The sequence below is a fragment of the Cyrtonyx montezumae genome, unplaced genomic scaffold, assembly GCF_038088225.1.
Source record: "Cyrtonyx montezumae isolate F1298 unplaced genomic scaffold, pur_monq_1.0 scaffold_2, whole genome shotgun sequence".
Lineage (NCBI taxonomy): Eukaryota > Metazoa > Chordata > Aves > Galliformes > Odontophoridae > Cyrtonyx > Cyrtonyx montezumae.
The window spans coordinates 52,719,537-52,736,646 of record NW_027071936.1 but is presented as its reverse complement, the minus strand read 5'-3'; the positions used below and the strand labels follow the sequence as shown (position 1 = coordinate 52,736,646).

Genomic DNA, 17,110 nt, shown 5'->3' with positions numbered 1-17,110 from the left:
CATGCAAACAAGGATCAGTGTAGTATTTATACAGCCCATGCTGACAAGAAACAAGGTGACTAAGGATTAATAAGAGGTATCTGCCAGCAAATTTCACAAAATAGTGCATTTAGTTATAGCAGCTAAATCAAATCTGGTCTTCATTCTTAACATTCTTACAAGTATGGCATTCTTCTGTTCCCTTTTCCTTTAAAAAAGGAAAGAGGGGTCAGGTATGATATTTTAAATGAACTCAAGGAATGGCACATCCTTTCCTTCTTAAACTGAATTTATGGACCATTTGTATAATGTTTATGGAAATAAAGTGGCTTTGCCTAAGTTTTGCAAGGAAGAAAGTGTTTGATTCAATTTTGAGGATTTATTTGAGAACAGATTTAAAGAGAAAAATATTTTCCTGTTACTATAAGCTGTCAGAAATAATCACTGCTGCTTTATATTACATCATGGCACTTATCACAAGTTTATTCTTATTGGAAGTGTCTGTGGATTAAAAGATTTTCAATAAATTCTTGAAAAATAGGTGTTATGATATTCTGTAAATGAATCACATCAACATTTTAAATATACACAAACTACCTATAGGGCATGCCAGATAAAAAATACTATACTTCTCAAGTTTGCTCTGCTTCTGTGTGCCATACAAAAAATAAATAAGGTGATGAAACAGTCAAATATGCATTGTGTAACAGATTTTGTTAATACTAAAAACAGAGCTAAGTAAGCTTATTACAGAGAAAAAAAAAAAAGAAGAGAATTAATGTTGATTTCTCCTACATTATACTACCCTGAGGAAAAAAATCTCTTGAGAAGCTTAGGAAAATAAGCAAATTGCATTCTATAAATATTTTTCAGAGGAGTACTATCTATCTCAATAGAACACACTGCAGATTTGGCAACGAAGAGCTTCACTGACGTTGTTTCACCAGCATCCCCACAAAGACAAAATTTGAAAAGTGTCCTTGAACATCTGAAATTTCTAAAAGGTTTAAGCAAAGGAGAATGCTGTAACCCCACTGATATAAAAGGACAATTTACAAACCAGAAATCAACAACAGAAATATTCTGCGTAGAAACTGGATTATCCTAAAAGATCACTTACCATATTAATTAAGTTCACTTTTATCTTCTGAATATGCTACATCTAACTCCTCACATACTTATTTACTGCATTATTCACATGCACATTGGATCAAAACCACAATACTCCTGTTCACACATAATTTTAATGTAGAAATAAAAAGATAAATTCACCTAAATTAGTGTCTGCAGAACATCCCTGAATATTTCTGCCTGTTAGCCAAACAGGCAGATGTGTAGTTACAATGAAACATTATACTTTAGAAACTCTTCTGAACCTGTTCATTTGGGATTCAGAAGCCTGTATTCCAAAGCCTGAAATGTATTTACCTCCAAGACGAAGATTACAGCTACTGTTACTTTTGACAGTATATGGAAAAAGTAGATAGATCATTAAGTCCAAATGGTTTTTGCAGAGAACAGAACCCTTCACAGCTGAAACTTGGTCTGCTCTGATGGTCTAACATAGGTAAAAGCTTTGCAAAAAACTCTTCATCTGACTAAATATTCTTTTGAATCTCTCTATTCATAAGCCACTCAGATTCCCTCTGCTTCAACACTTTCTGTAGCTATTTCTGTTTTTACTAGTTCAGATAAATGAGTGGTTACATGCCACCAAATCACATCTCTCTAATAGGCTAATGGAGAACTCAAATCATATGGAATACTATGCCTCTCAGGAAAAGAATGAAATATATAAGTAACAAACCATGACGCTGGAAACATGCTGAGAAAAATAAAGGTCCTTGACAATTCAAATGTAAATTGAAGCATTTCATTTGAGGAAAAAAAAGAAAAAAGTGAGATTTTTCTTGAAAGCAGCATGAGAGAAAGAAACAGGTTATCAGGCATTATTAAAGCCTAGACGTAGAGTATGTGCAATTCTTCCTCTGCTGTGCACCTTGCTGAGAGAGTGAGTGAGCGTGAGATTTTTGTGGTTCCTAATTCAAGTCACAAATCTCCATGGAAAATGCCGGAGTTACTCAATGAAAACATCAGACACAGCCACAAAGTCTACCAAGAGTACGGAGCAGAAGAACAGCTCAGCTAATTTATGTTTAAATTCTACCTAATCTACACTGCAAGAACTAAGGCACATTCAAAGACATCAGTGGTTAATGAAACAATCTAATTACATATTTTCTGCATACATAAGAAAAGAACATCATCTAACATAAGCAGATGCTACATTAATTAGAGGGATAGATATTAGTGATGTAAAAATACGTTTACTGTATCTACTTCATGATTACTTGATAGTTAATAATATATCTGAAAGGAATCTACAAATTTCTTGTGAAGTTGTTCTTTCCCAATGTTACGGTTTTATGATTTTTGTTGTATTATTGATATTCCACATCATAACATCATGTGGTGTATTGGGAGTTAAAAGAGTTAACACCCAATAGAACTGAAACAGTACAGTATCTATCTCCAGAGAAATATTAAAACTCTCACTTAACTGAGGCTTATATTGTATAACTATATCAATTAATTTCAGAATGTCTATGTATGCACATTTCTGATGCAAAGACCCTTAGCTTTGCTATTTTTAGTAGCAATACAGTAAGAGCACAGTACATAGTTTACATTTGATTCCTCCAAAAACATACTTTCACAGAAATAACTAAGTCAGTTTTTAAGCTGCAAGGGTTGCCGTCGAGACTTGCAGACAGGGTAGGGGGGTACTCTGAATACCTGTGTTATTGTTCTTTAATCCTAGTGTCACATAAACATGAAAAAAAGAATCTTTAAAACAGATTGATCCAGTAAGTGAAATCAAACCCCTTAACTGGATGTAGGTAAATTCACTGATTTTCAGTGTCTTCCCCAGGAGAAGATGGGTTCAAAGTCTTTTCCTCATCCTTACACTTACTAAGGAATACATAGAACAACACACAAGCACGCGATACTGACTAATTCAAAGGTATTACTCGCCTTTTGAAGTAGCTCAATAGCTGATAGAAGCTATAAATAACACCATAAAAGGACCACATCTATAGAGCCCACAAGGACATTTGCTTGTTAGTGCTGCTTACATAATGGGACACTCACACTATTTAAGTGCTTTTTTTTATCCTAAGTCTACAAGATTAATTGCGGTCTTGCATCATTTCTACATAAATATATATACGCACACAGGCACACCTTAAAAGATATCAATAAAATTGAGATTTTGAAGTGAGAATAAAATCACAGAATGTGATTTTCTCTAGGAGTGATGAGCTTTTAAGTAACAATATCTAATAATTCCCTTCTTGCTTTTCTTACATCTACAGATTTTTCTTATTCACCATATCATCTGGAAGATGCAATAATAATAATGCTTTGCAATTACTATTTCAAAATATACTCCATTACGTTCACTACGACAATAAAATATTACCTATAGCATCTGTTTATTATTTGTAAAACCATGTTCCTAGCTCTAATTAAATAAAAGAATATTTTCAAATGTCAGGAAACTTTTCTTTTACAAGTTTAGATGCTGTAAGCCTTATCATTTACCTCAAGCGACATCCCGTAAATAACAAATGTGTCATTCAAGAAAAGGTGGTCCCAACTAAGTCAAACCCCACAGTATACTGAAAAAAATGAACACAGTCTTACTTTTCAACATTGAAAGACTCTCCAACTTCATTATAGTTTTATTTTAATGATAGCTAAGTTTCCACTCAAATGCTTTGTTGGATAAGGAACAAGTTATTTAGGAGGCTGCAGAATTCGACTTGAAATGAATTTATGGTACTTACAAGCCCATGCAACTCTCTAAAATTGTTTATTACAAATCAAATCTAAAACTGGAAGGATGTCATGAACAAATACTGCAAATTACAGTTTTTGTTTGTTGTTGTTAAGTTAGGTATTGTATAAAAAAAGAAGATGAAGAAAACTTGCAGTGAATAAATAAATGGCACTTGAGGCGTTCACTTTGGAATTGAGAAATCTCATTTTATACCCTTCAAGTTGATTTCAAAACTTTGAGTTGAAAGCTGTTTAAAGCAATAAGTGATCGTCTACTGACAAATTCATCTATTTAAATGACATTGCAGGACACAGTAGTTGCAAGTGCTATAATACTGTAATAAAATAAGTGATTGTCATAAAATGACTGGTTCTTATAATACAAAACATCCCTACTTTAAGATCCAGGTTCTCAGAAACAAGGCCCAAATCCCAAGATAGCCTCATAATCCCCAGCCAGGTTTAAGGTTTCTTGATGCTGGAGTGGCCACAACAGTTCACTTTAAGAAGTGATCAAGGGGAAAGTACTTTTTTTTTAATATATAAGTTCACAGCATAACAACCCTCACATTTCTTGCATTTCTAGAGCAAAAATCGTACAATTAGCTTCTTTATATCTGAGGAAAAAAAAAAGTTAAAATGAGATCTGCTCATTTCTTCAGATTTGTATCTTGAACTTCAGAGTAATAAAACTTTGGGGAAGGAGGGAGAAAAAGTAAAAATTAAATGGTCTTACTGAATATGAAGTCCCAAAAGCTTTCCATAGCCATATTAACCACCTGGCTGGCACCAAGTTACAGCATGTGGGCTGCTGGGGCACCAGAGAAAGTACTGAATACAGTCTGGCTACAGATTTTAAACCCAACATTATCCTCATCATCACACTGTTTAAACTCCCTCCCACAGCCTTAAGGAAGTAGCATGTGGCACCATTAGAATTATGGCTGTAGGACTGCACTGCAGGAAAATTATCTCTTTTCATCACTGCTAGATTAGCTATTTCTGCTAACTTAACAATATGATATTTGCAAAGAAATAATTGAGTTGTTGGAGCCTGGAGGCATTTTTTTCAATTAATTATCCATTTCTACTTTAGTCAACAACTACCGAAAAGAACTTAATCTAAAATAAAAACAAAACTTCTAAGTGAGAAGTTAAGTTCAAAAGGAAATGAAAGAATTATCAGGAGGACAGGAGTCACACATTCTCCATCAGCAGGACTGCTCAGAGAGCTCAGTGTCCTTTTTATACTGTTATATTCCCCACAAACAAAAGAACCAAAGCTATTTAGAAAAAGACCAGCTAACTTTCATAGAAATACAGTTCTAAAAGCAAACATTCTCCATTAACATTTTGAGATACTTTTTTCCTGTTCTTGATCCTATCAGAAAATTGTCTCAGAGCTTTGCTGAGTCAACTTCACTTATAATTTGTCCCACCTTCACCATTTACTTCACATACCTTTTTCTACCACTTGACTGCATCTCACTCCTGCTTTCTGTTTTCCTACATCAAATGAGCCAGCTTCTTTCAGTCCCCTCCTGTACCAGAGGTTCTCTATGTTCCCTGGGGTCCTAGCTCATTCATCACACTTGCATCACTTTGAATTCAGCAGCTCAGCTCAAAGCTGCTTGTTTACCTGCCACCCTGGCTATGCCAGGTCATGTTTCAAATTCACCTCTAATTTGAGCTGTGTGATACATGTAAAAACAGCAACCTCTCATGTAAATACCATACCTATAACTAGAAAGCTTAAAAGTGAGCTTTTCAACTTTTGCAAAGTAAATGGTTACCATAGAGACTGTGGTGCAACACTGTGGAACTTACAGTGGATCCCATCATCCCAGTATTGGTGTAGTTCACCCAATACAGTAGAATCTTATGTTGCCTGGTTTGTTTTTTTCCTACACTTAAGAACTAGTAATAATCAATTCAAGATACACAAAGTCCCTCAAGATTTATTAGGGAAAAAAAAAGTATAAGCATCACTTCATTGGTGTAGGATAAGAAATCACCTACACTGAATTGGATGTGAAATTTAGACTTCTGTCTTGGGCTGTGAATGATGCTAAGTCCAAGAAAAAAAAAATAGATTGCAGACTGCTAAAGAAGTAAAATCATTTTCAGATGCCTAATCAGACATACACAGAGTCTGGCAAACATAGGAGGAAGCTGCATAAAACTAAAAATGTTTTCCCCTTTTCAATCCAATATTTCAGTGCTCTTGAGCATAGCAGAATAGTTGGGATACATCTGCTCACTATCATCTGTAGTATTTCCTATTCATGGTGAGAACAGATGGAGTCACAGTAATCCGCAGCAGATCTCACTGAACCATGTTCTGGAACAACATCAAAACTGGAATACACAATATTTCATTGATGAAAGAAACAAAAAACAAAAACAAACAACAACCTCATTTACTGGCTGAAACACAAGGATGAGCTGAAAAAAGAAGCCAGCTTTAAAAGAATCCCTAATTTTTCCTGTAGCAGTATAACAACCGAGATTTAAAATTGCATTGAAAATACTTCTTAGTTATGAACATAGACTTTTAATTTGGAGGTTTTGTTCCTGGGTGTTTTATGTTAAAGCAATAATGCAACACGCAAAACAACTGACTATATTTAAAGGATACTACTATTTTAAGTTTGCTAGTTAACTAAAGCAGAAGATAATCATTTTGTTTAGCATTTCTACATTTAAGCATTTCACTTTTTAATAGTGAAAACAAAGACCATTCATTTCCAAGCAGTTTAAGGATTCGGTACAACACAGTCCTTCAAGTCACAGTTCAGGGAATGAAATGCAATTCCACAGTCACATGAACTCTTCTGACTCCTTTCTTGTTCTCAGCATAAGAAAGCTTGTTACAAGGTGTGACTATTCACATCTGCTTTTTTTTTTTCTTTTTTGTATAAAGCAACTACTCCCAGCAGTTTCATATCCTGCATAAAATAACAATTTAATTAACTGTGCAAAGCAGAAAGCACTTCTGTCCTTAAGTACTCCATGCAGGTGCATCAGGTTGCCAACATACCATCTGGCTCGATGCGAGGTCTGTGTTTTCCACACAAGAAAAACACCTCGCCACATGGGGCATTTAGTGCTTAGCTAAATAAATTAGCGTTCTGCCAATGCATAACAGCAAACCTTCAAGCAGTTTATTGGCTGGCTGATTACATGTTCCTAAGAGCCTCACTGCAGTCAGTAAAACGCACGTGAAGAATGATGACAGTGTTACAAGAACACATCTCACACAGAGCTTTTAGAATTATGTAAATCACAAGAATTTCAACATAGTATTTATGGTAGCGTGTAATCTAGGATACCATATTTCTATATTGTCACAAGCATGAAGGTAAGCATTTAGACTAGATGAAGTATTTAGAGAAACTCTTGATTCTCTACAAGTTTTCTATTTTGTGAAGCTATATACATCTACTTCTTTTAAAAAAGAATAGCTTAAAGAAGAGTGTCATTTCTGACTGTTCTGTAGCTGTTCCTGGTGCAGCAAATTAAATAACAGATTAGCTTGCCTGCAGAAAACAGATTGCTGAAGTAGCAAGATCTTTACAAAGAAAAATCTACACAGCCTTGAATGAAGACACCCATAGAGAGAGAAACATCAACAATAAAATTCCTCAACTAGTGGAATGTATTTCAAGATTCTGCCCTCAAAAGTAGTTAATGTAAGTTTTTATCTACAGTGTAAACCTGGATGTCACTTCACATGAATCCAGCACAGCAACTCAAGACTTCATTCCTCAGAAGTGAAAATTTGTCAATCCAAAGCAAAAGCAGCTGCCCATGTCTTTTTACTGAAAGTACTGAAAAAGCATATACTGACAGGATGTCATCTGTTGGCTTGAAGTTTTCCTCCCATCCTTTACTTTATTCCTATTCCAACACTAAAAGTTCCAAAGCTTTTTAACACATCTTATTCTATCACGCTACCCCAGATGACTTAAAACTCTTTCTGTATACATGAGTAGGCTTTGCTACCCAGAGCAGCACCTCGTTTATGGAAACACCTGTGTTTTCTTCACTAGCAATTGTGCCTGCAGAGGAACTGTAGATCTCCACCTAACACACTTCCAAGCCTTCCACCATTATGATCTGAGCAAAACAGAATGTATCTGTGTTATTAGTAAATCCATTTCCTCAAAAACAAGTTGAACGACAAGAGAGTATTATGAGCATGGAAATTCATTGTTTGAAATCCATTTAATAACATCCATTGTTACATCACAATATTTAAAATTCTTTTAACTTTCAGAGTTCCCTGCATTTCCATATTTGAACATATGGAAACCTTTCCAATGCTAGCTGGAGACTGTGCTAAAAAGATTACATTAACAGGTAAGTAATAATTCCTTGAAAAGCTTGCATAATAATACACTTTTCCTTCCAAGTCTTAAAGAAACTTCAATACATGGGTTGAAGCATCCAGACAAAAGTATTAACTTAACCACCTATTTAAGAAAACATTAGGTTCTGAAGTTTATATGCAAATTCTATTTCTAAGTGCAAACAGGGTGCTACTCTATCTCAATTTGTCTTAAAATTTGATTAAAAACTGCTAACAGATTAAACAGATTATGATTCCTCTTTAGTATCAGAAATGGTCATCTACAGAAAGGTTTATAAAAGCAGCCTAGGATCTTCCCCATCCTACCTTGCTCCTGTACTTTATCTTTGATGAAAAAAGACTTCTTGAAAAAGAACAAGTTTTGTTTTAACCTTTGATTCATTATAAGCAGATGACCTTAAAAATGTAGCTAAGATGCTGACAAATTAACGTAGCCTCTGCCAGTATTCAGTTTTTGTCTAAAACCAGTGACTGCTGGGTTCCAACAGTGACATCTAGGGTTCATTGAACTGTTCATAAGCACCTCCAACAATCTTGTGATTAGAGGCTGAAAGCACACAGTAATTACAATAGTATCACTTAAATGGCTAGACTTCACCTGATATTCCACCACGTAGTACAGATCCGTAGACTACTTTGATTTAAAAATCAAACTTCATTTCTAGAAGCTGCTTCTGCTCCAAACACAGACAGCATTAAACTACTGTTTTCCAGAAGTGCTGAGCATTCAAGTCTGAACAATCTGACTTCTTTTAAAGATAACAGGCTTAAGAATTGCTTCTAGACCTTAATTTGTATGCAGAATATCTAGTCGTGCTCAGTAATATCAGTTACAAGTCAATTGACTGTACAACTCATGAATACTCAAAAAAAGCCACTCTAGTTACCCAGAGAATTCAGTATGAAATTAAACACTGAAATTTTTAATACCACCTAAATACAGTTAAAAAGAGGAAATTACATTTTACTTATTTTCAGAGCCATATAAAATGACAGCATTGGCTCTGTAGCTATGTGATTCTGAAAGAGTTGAGCAAGCAAAGAAAAAAGAGTAAAGAAAGGAAAAATAAAGAATAAACAGATAAAATCCCAATGACATCTTAATTGAAAAAATTCAAGGGGCTTCACTCTGATAAAAAAAAAAAAGTCTTCAAATTTTAGAAAGTATGCCTATAGAATACAATGAAATACAGGTTTTCAGCTTAGGAAGGCTGCATGAAGACAGTTCTTCATTGCCCCCAGGGCACAGACTTGGGGTGTTTCATTTGTTCTTCTGGTTTAGTTTCTATTCTTACCAAACAAGAACAACAAAAAAGGAACCTACTTTTAACCACTTTTTTTCCCCTTCCTCCTTCCTGTTTTTCAACCAGAAAATTTGTATTTTCCCATATTTCTTTGTTACAAACCTCAACTGGATGCTGGAGCCCGGCCACCCCTCACTGCCATTCAGAATGTTCTTTTTCCAGTTGGCCACAGCTTTAGCTGCAGCTGCCTATGTCTTCTGTTGATGATTATAAAACCTAACTGGAAATATTCCGTTCCAAACAAACTCCTATGAAATTGTTTTTGCATAATTAGGCTTCCTAAGGCATCCACCAAAAAAAAAAAAAAAAAAAGAATAAGCAAAATATTCAGTGCCCCCTAAACTGAAACAGAACCAATTTTTTAATGAACTTAGATTATTACACCTTCTTGGATCTTACTGCAATAATCTCAGATTTAATTTCAGTCATTTGCAATTGTCATTACCTCTTTACTACTTTAGAATGAATGAGATCCATTTAATCTTCACTGTTATAATTAAATGTCATTAACCTAAACTAGGAAGGTGTGAAATTAATGTTCCACAAGTCACAAATTTTAGTGTCTGCAAAGGAATAAAGATTTTTCATCTGTATTTTTAAAACAGCAGAGCATAGTAGTTAGCAGTTTCAAGAGATCTGAAGAATATATTTTTCCAAATTACTCAACAATCTTTAAACAAGAGTGTTGCTTAATCCACTTATTCAACTTTTGCCAGCAATGTCACAGTTTAGCATAACATTTGCAACTTAATGAAATGCTAATACAACACATCATCCGTATCAGCTGCAGACCAGGATATGGGTGGCTCATTTACTTCCGCATTTACAGCTCACTGAGTTGTGAAGGGCAAATATAAACTTATTCACACTAAGAAGCAGCTGTTTGTGAGCTAACACCAGAGGCAGATATTGGAGTTCTGTCTCAGATTCCAAAAACAGAATGGATATATCAGCCTTCCTTTATGTATTCTCCCTTTAAGTAGGGAGAGGAGGAAAGATGAACAAAACATTACGTGAATTAATAATTAGGAAAAAAATTTTAAAAGGAGAAGGGTAGCACTACAAAAAAAAGGGGACCTGAATTTTGTTGTATTATTAATCAGTCCATATCTGTACAGATGTTAGTCCCATATTTGCTTTGATTTTTAAATATATATTTTACTGCTACTTTCAGGTGTTTTGCTAAGATTAATGTATATTTCTACCATACTACTCAATTATTGCCTTTTTTTAACTCCTTAAAATATATGGTAACTCAAAGTGATAAGCTGGTGATGTTCACAGCTATCATTAGCATTTTCCTTAAAGTTCTGAGCATATAAGATAGAAAAAGTTCTGAGCATATAAGATAGAAAACTATCCCAAAAGAATTTAACATTCACTAAGCTAAGGGAAAAAAAGCACGAAGGTCCCAGTGTAAAGCTCAAACTTTCCCATCTAATCTTGTGTCGGGCTGATGCTAATGTACTTAATATATCTACAGATATCAATGGAAAGTAACTGCTCTTTGAGAAGCTGTGCTACAGTCTTTATCTATAACACACTTAACTCCATAATGATGGAAAACAATCACAATGCAAAAAAAGCACAATATTTGCAGACTTTTTTTAAAGACAGCTATTAGAATGACAATAAATAACTAAGAAATATCCACTTGCAAAAACTACTGCTCCTACAGTTGATCTGGGTGCAGTAGGTACTCTTTAGATCAGTGGCTATGCAGTAAGATTTTCAGTATCTCATGAAGGAGTCACAAATTAAACCCTTCTCAAGGAGAAAGGAAACAGTCCTGAAAATGAATTTCCTACAGTCAAAACAGTGAAAGCAAATGCCCCCCAGGAAGCTCGTAAAAATGACAAGAAAAATATTTTATGCACGATCACAGCTAATAATACACATATTAAAGAAGGAATTAGTAATTTAATTAGTAAATGAAGCATTCAGTAATGGGAAGTAGTATATCAAAGATTAGAATAGAACATTTTATAAAAAATATGAAAAGCAGAAGAAACAAAGAGAGGAGAAATCCATGGAAGAGAATAAAACAAGGTATTATACAAAAATAGGCAGAAAATAGAGAAAGCGCTTGCTCTCTAAATCCTGTGGCAGTAACAGTGATTTTATGTTTTTTTTTGTTTGTTTGTTTTTTACCTAGTCTAATTACTCAAATTCAGCTTCTTTTGAAAAAAAATCTCCTTTTTCCTTGTTTGGTGGTCAGACAAACGTGTGAATAAAATTTGATGTCGCTGCATACTTCTGTGGAACAGGAAAAGCTCCCTAATAGATTTTTGTATTTCTTGGCAATACTGAGAAGCATGGACTGGCAGAATCAGCCTTAACTCTCAAACAAAAAAAAGAAAATCATCAGAAAAAAAAAATCATTACTGAAAGTGAAGCATAAATGCTCCTGCTCCCTTCTAATCACCTCCCACCACCCCTTTTCTTTAACTATTTTTCAGCTTACAGATCAAACTGTATTTAATGACACCACATTTTGTATTAGTCATGCTGCAGAAATCTTAATTGTCACCCTACATACACAGAATTCCAAAATACAGATGCTCATTATATCACAGCACATTAAAATGAATGACAAAGAATGAGAATGGAGAAGAATCAAACATCTGAGGGTGATGCTTCCCACTCAGGAGCTAGTTCCAGTAAATAAACACATCAATCTGCCACAATTCAAACATTATGGAAAATGGATTGTGATTGGGCATAAAATTGAGGTTTTTATCATAAATCATCATTCACGCACACCATGATTCAGATATTTGAACAGTTGTAAAATAAATTATTTCTAAGGTATTATTCTATTTTCGTCATTCTAAAAAGCTTAGAAGACCATCAACACTGGATGAGTTTGACAGTGACTTGTAAGATGCACATCAATAGGTTTTCATTAGCTTATTGATCTCAGTGTATGGAGAAAATATTAAAGCATGATAAAAACTACAGTATAGGAAAGTCAGGGGAGATTAAAAACTGTTATAGCTAATCATCCAAATGGTTTTCAGAAAGACTAGTTACTTACCTGCAAAAGGGAAAAAAAAAATCTTGGAAATTTGAATAATAACTTGAAATCCTTTGAGTGTAGGAAATCTTACTGTAGTTGACTCAATAAGCCAGAAAGTAAACCATCCAGGACCTACAACGGAAATTCTGTGGACTGTGTAGAGGTTGGAGGGAGGTCAGACACAATAATCTCTGGATAAGGTCAAACTAGGATATTTCTGTGTTGTAAAAAAATTATACCCTGCTAATCTCTTGAATACTTAGAATGAGTCAATAAAACAGTTGCACAAGGACAGAAAAGAGGCAATTAAACTGAAATTACAGCCTTAGGGAGACTAAGATTTCAGATGAATCAGAGAGCTGAGAGAATTAGTTATTATCACATCCAAGATTTTTGCATACAGCACTACAGAACTTGGGCTCAATCAAAGAATAAATTTCATAACCTTAATTCATAACCAGAAAGCAGGAATGATTTTATTACCATTAATCTAAAACCTTAGAATGATATTCCAGCCAGAAGAATAATCCTGGCCTATGTGCTGAAGGATCCAAACAATCTTAGAATGGCTTGGGTTGGAAGGGACATTTAAGATCATTCAGTTCCAGCTCACCTGATACAGGCAGAGACACCTCCCACTAGACCAGGCTGCACAAAAAAAGCTCCATTCAGCCTGGCCTTGAATACCTCCAGAGTGGAGGCATCAACAACCTCTCTGAGCAATCTGTTCCAGTTACTCACCATCCTCACAGTAAAGAATTTCCTCCTAACATCTAGTCTAAATGTACCCTATTCCAGTTTAAAGCCATTTCCTCTCATTCTGCCACTACATGTACTTCTAAAAAGTCCCTCCCTGTATTTTCTATAGGCCCCCTTCAGCTGGGGGGTTGCTAGAAGGTCTCCCCCAGAGCCTTCTCTAGGCTGAAGAGCCCCAGCTGCCTCAATCTGTCCTCATAGGGGAGGTGCTCCAGCCCTCTGACCATCTTCATGGACATTGGATGCAGTACTCCAGGTGGGGTCTCACAGGAGCAGAGTAGAGGTGCACAATCACCTCCCTCAACCTGCTGGTCACACTTCTCATGATGCAACCCAGAATACCCACCAACATCAGTATTTCAGCACCTCCTCCTCAAATTTTTGCTCAGCAGTAATCAATCACTTCTGGCTTCCCCTTGTACATATATATGTGTTTGTTTTTTTTTGTTATAGTATACAAGGATCTTGCCTGGGGCAGCAGCAGAACTACTCTCACACTTCTATATATTCAAATCCAGTAATCTTCTCTTAACCTTCCTGATAATTAATGATTTGCAGATGTCTGCCAGTGAGGCTTCAGAGAGGTATCTAAGGTGCAACATAAATTACAGGGTTTCATTTTCAGTTTGCTGTAAGAGGGGAGATGCTCTACCCATAAAATACTAAACAAACCACTTTGCATAAACTACTTAGGGGAAAAGAAAATAGTTGTATGTTTACACAAGAAGGGGAAAGGAAAGAAGTAGGCATGATTTATGGTCCAAAGAGCTTACAATTTATAATTTAGTTGTGATCTACCAAAAAGCTATTCTTACATACCTAACGGAGCTGCAGGCAGGCACCTGCAAGGCTTCTATTCTGCCTGAGCAAACAAGCACAGCCACATATCATTCCCCAAAAGAAACAATGCAAGAATATGATTTACATTATATGTTATGCTATATATACGTCCACAGTAAAGACTTCAGGCAACAGTGCTATGGAGGTGAAAGTAACTTTTCTAGACATAACGCTTTAAAACTCAGTAATGGTGAGAACCCATATGTATACAAATCCTTGTAGCTAACAGAAGGAAACAGTGAAAGGATTACATAAGGAGAATAACAACAGATGTCACAACAGACTTGCTAACCAAATATTATACAGTAATGATACAAAAGATGAGCCTTTGTAAAGGGCAGCTCCAAAGAGCACCTTCAAAGCAGGAATTAGAATATCCAGCAAATAGGAAATACACAGGAAATAGTTTTTCCAGAATTTCATTTCACAAGAAAAGCTGCATTATGAACAGCTGTTTTAGTTACTGCATGTTTGCACTATCTGCAATGCTTATTTTTTGTTTTTAACAAAGAAGCATTCCAGTTGTTATCTTTTCTAGAAAATGTAGAAGCTATTTCAAGTTCTGAGATCAGAATGAAATAATCTAACAAGAGCACTTTGGGGACTCAAAAGACAGCTAACTTATCCTTAAAATCTTCTGTGCGTATTAAAAATAACTGTTGGTATAAAGACTTCTAGCAGAACTGCCCAATAACAGTCTCGGCAGTTCACAAGCCCATAGGAAGCAAGCTGAGTTTCCAATACTGGTTAACAGGTTGTACATAGAGCCATTTAAGGAACAGTATATGCATAAAATTAACATTTCATTATAGCAATAACAATAGTTATCAGAGACAAGAATTGTTTATAGTAGAGGACTTACACCCTGGCAATTAGGGAGGTAAGGCTTTATGCAAATAAGTATCTTTTAGCAAGTTCACAGTGTAATTGCTGCTTATAGTCATTTTGCAGATGGGCAACTTTCCTGACGGAAAACACTTTGGGTTGAGAACTGAAGGTTCAGAAGCAACACATACAATTTTGTGTTGTTCTTTTGCTCTACAAACAAATGGAAAAAGTGACAAAATATGGAAAACTAAAGTGCCAAGAAGTTTCATGTGAAACTTCATCAGGTGAAATCTGTCTCAAATTTTAAATTAAAATTTTTCCACATGCTTCTGAAATGAAGCGCTCATTTTCAGCACGCTTGATGAGTGCTGAAGCCTATGAACTGCTGACAGGGAAGTAAGAAAGGTTATATTTTTCTAAGGTTTATTTGCAATTTTCTTTCTCTTTACAAATTTATTACCTGCACTAGATCTGCTGAAGTGAAATCTCATTTGCCAGTATATGGGAACTCTGTAACATGAGTGCTTTTATAACATCCCATTAGAGATCATTTAATAGGAATCAACAATGATATTATTACTTCTACACTTAAATAAAGATGAAGAAAAACATTTATTTTGAAATCCCTATAATACATGGCTTTTTCTGTTATCTTGGTAACACTGATTAGTTCAGAAATTTGAAGAAGCAGAAAAGATATATCTGTTACTTGAGTAAACTAAAATCCACCTCTGGAAAGAGAGAGTATGCCAGCCATTAGGCCATATTTATAATCTCCATATACTCTTTTTGATTTAACTGTTTCCTTGAGCTTCTTAATCTTACATTCCCACCAAATCTGCATATTGATGGTTCTCTTCAATGCCGAATTCTTTATGGAACAGGACAGTGAGAGGACAGCCAACTCCCACTTTTTCTTTTCTGATCTCATCTCCTCCATTGGAGCTATGTTTTGAAAAAGTTTTTCAAAGGTTAAACAATTTTCAAGACTCAAAACTTTCTCTCCCTATACTCAGGAGGAGATGCCACACCAAAAAAAAGACTGAATGAAAATACACTACTGATCAATAGAGAAGTATTAAGCCTGCCTAGCTTAATTGTTGTGACAAATTTCACATCTAAATACAGGACACAAATTAGAGTGTCCACATTACAAAAGAGCTGATTAAGTGGTTCACTGCTGCAAAGAGTAATTCCATTCCTCCCCCTCTTCTTCCCTTGTGAACCAGCCTGCTCCATTATTAGTACTTTCCTGGTTGCATGGTAAACTTATTTAACAGACAAGAAAAAGAGTAAAAGAAATTGCTTTTTACACCGAGATGGATTTCTGTAGGTTACTGAGTAGTATTGGTTTAGCACATTGTCAGATAAAGGAATAGAACTAGAGCAGAACAAGTGATGGGATTACACAGCTAAGACCAGAGGCAGACAGATGACCCCTGTCAAAAGGGTCTGTCCCTAGCTTTTCATACAAAAGACAAAAAAAAAAAAACAAAAAAAAACTGTGAAGCTCGAGTTTAGCATTGATTCTGATAGTCAGAAGATGTTCACTCTATGCACGTTAGAGAATATATACAGGCAATGGAGTCTCATCTGGTATAAATTATCTTACACAGAAAAAAACCTAAAATTCTTCCTTAATTTTTTTTCAAATACTTAGAAGATAATGACTATTAAAATAAATTAAAAGTTAACTATTACCTCACTAGCTTTGTGGGAAGATTATTATTATTTGTGATGAATTTTTCCTCAGCCAATTTCAGTTTTGACAACTTGATGATAAATACTAGTTTTCTAACCTGCTTTGTTTATATCTGTATAAACAAATGTAATAAAATGTTTAACATTGTCTTATTTTACAAAAAAGAAATTCTTAAAATTTGTTACTTTCCAGTCGTGTTTCCCCAAAAATGTTCTATAAGACAGTGATATACTCAGCACTTTGAATGCAGAATTGCATCAAGTCATGCAGAAGCAGATCATACATTCAAGAAGGAAAAAATGAAGGGGAATATTTAACTTGCAATTCAGCTTAGGAAACTAATAAGCTTAGAAACTCTGAACTCTGAGAACAACAGGGGGAAGATGAGTGGGAACTGTATTCAAGTGTTCTTTTTACAAGGTTTCAAACAATTACTAGGTTTCTATATCCAAGGCACTATAAGTAGT

General features: G+C 35.0%; 1 protein-coding gene across 5 annotated transcripts in view; it reads right to left on the bottom strand.

Annotated features, from left to right (window-relative positions):
* KCNIP4 (potassium voltage-gated channel interacting protein 4) overlaps positions 1 to 17,110 on the bottom strand; it is a 346,284-nt gene that overhangs the window by 113,166 nt on the left and 216,008 nt on the right. The window lies entirely within an intron of this gene.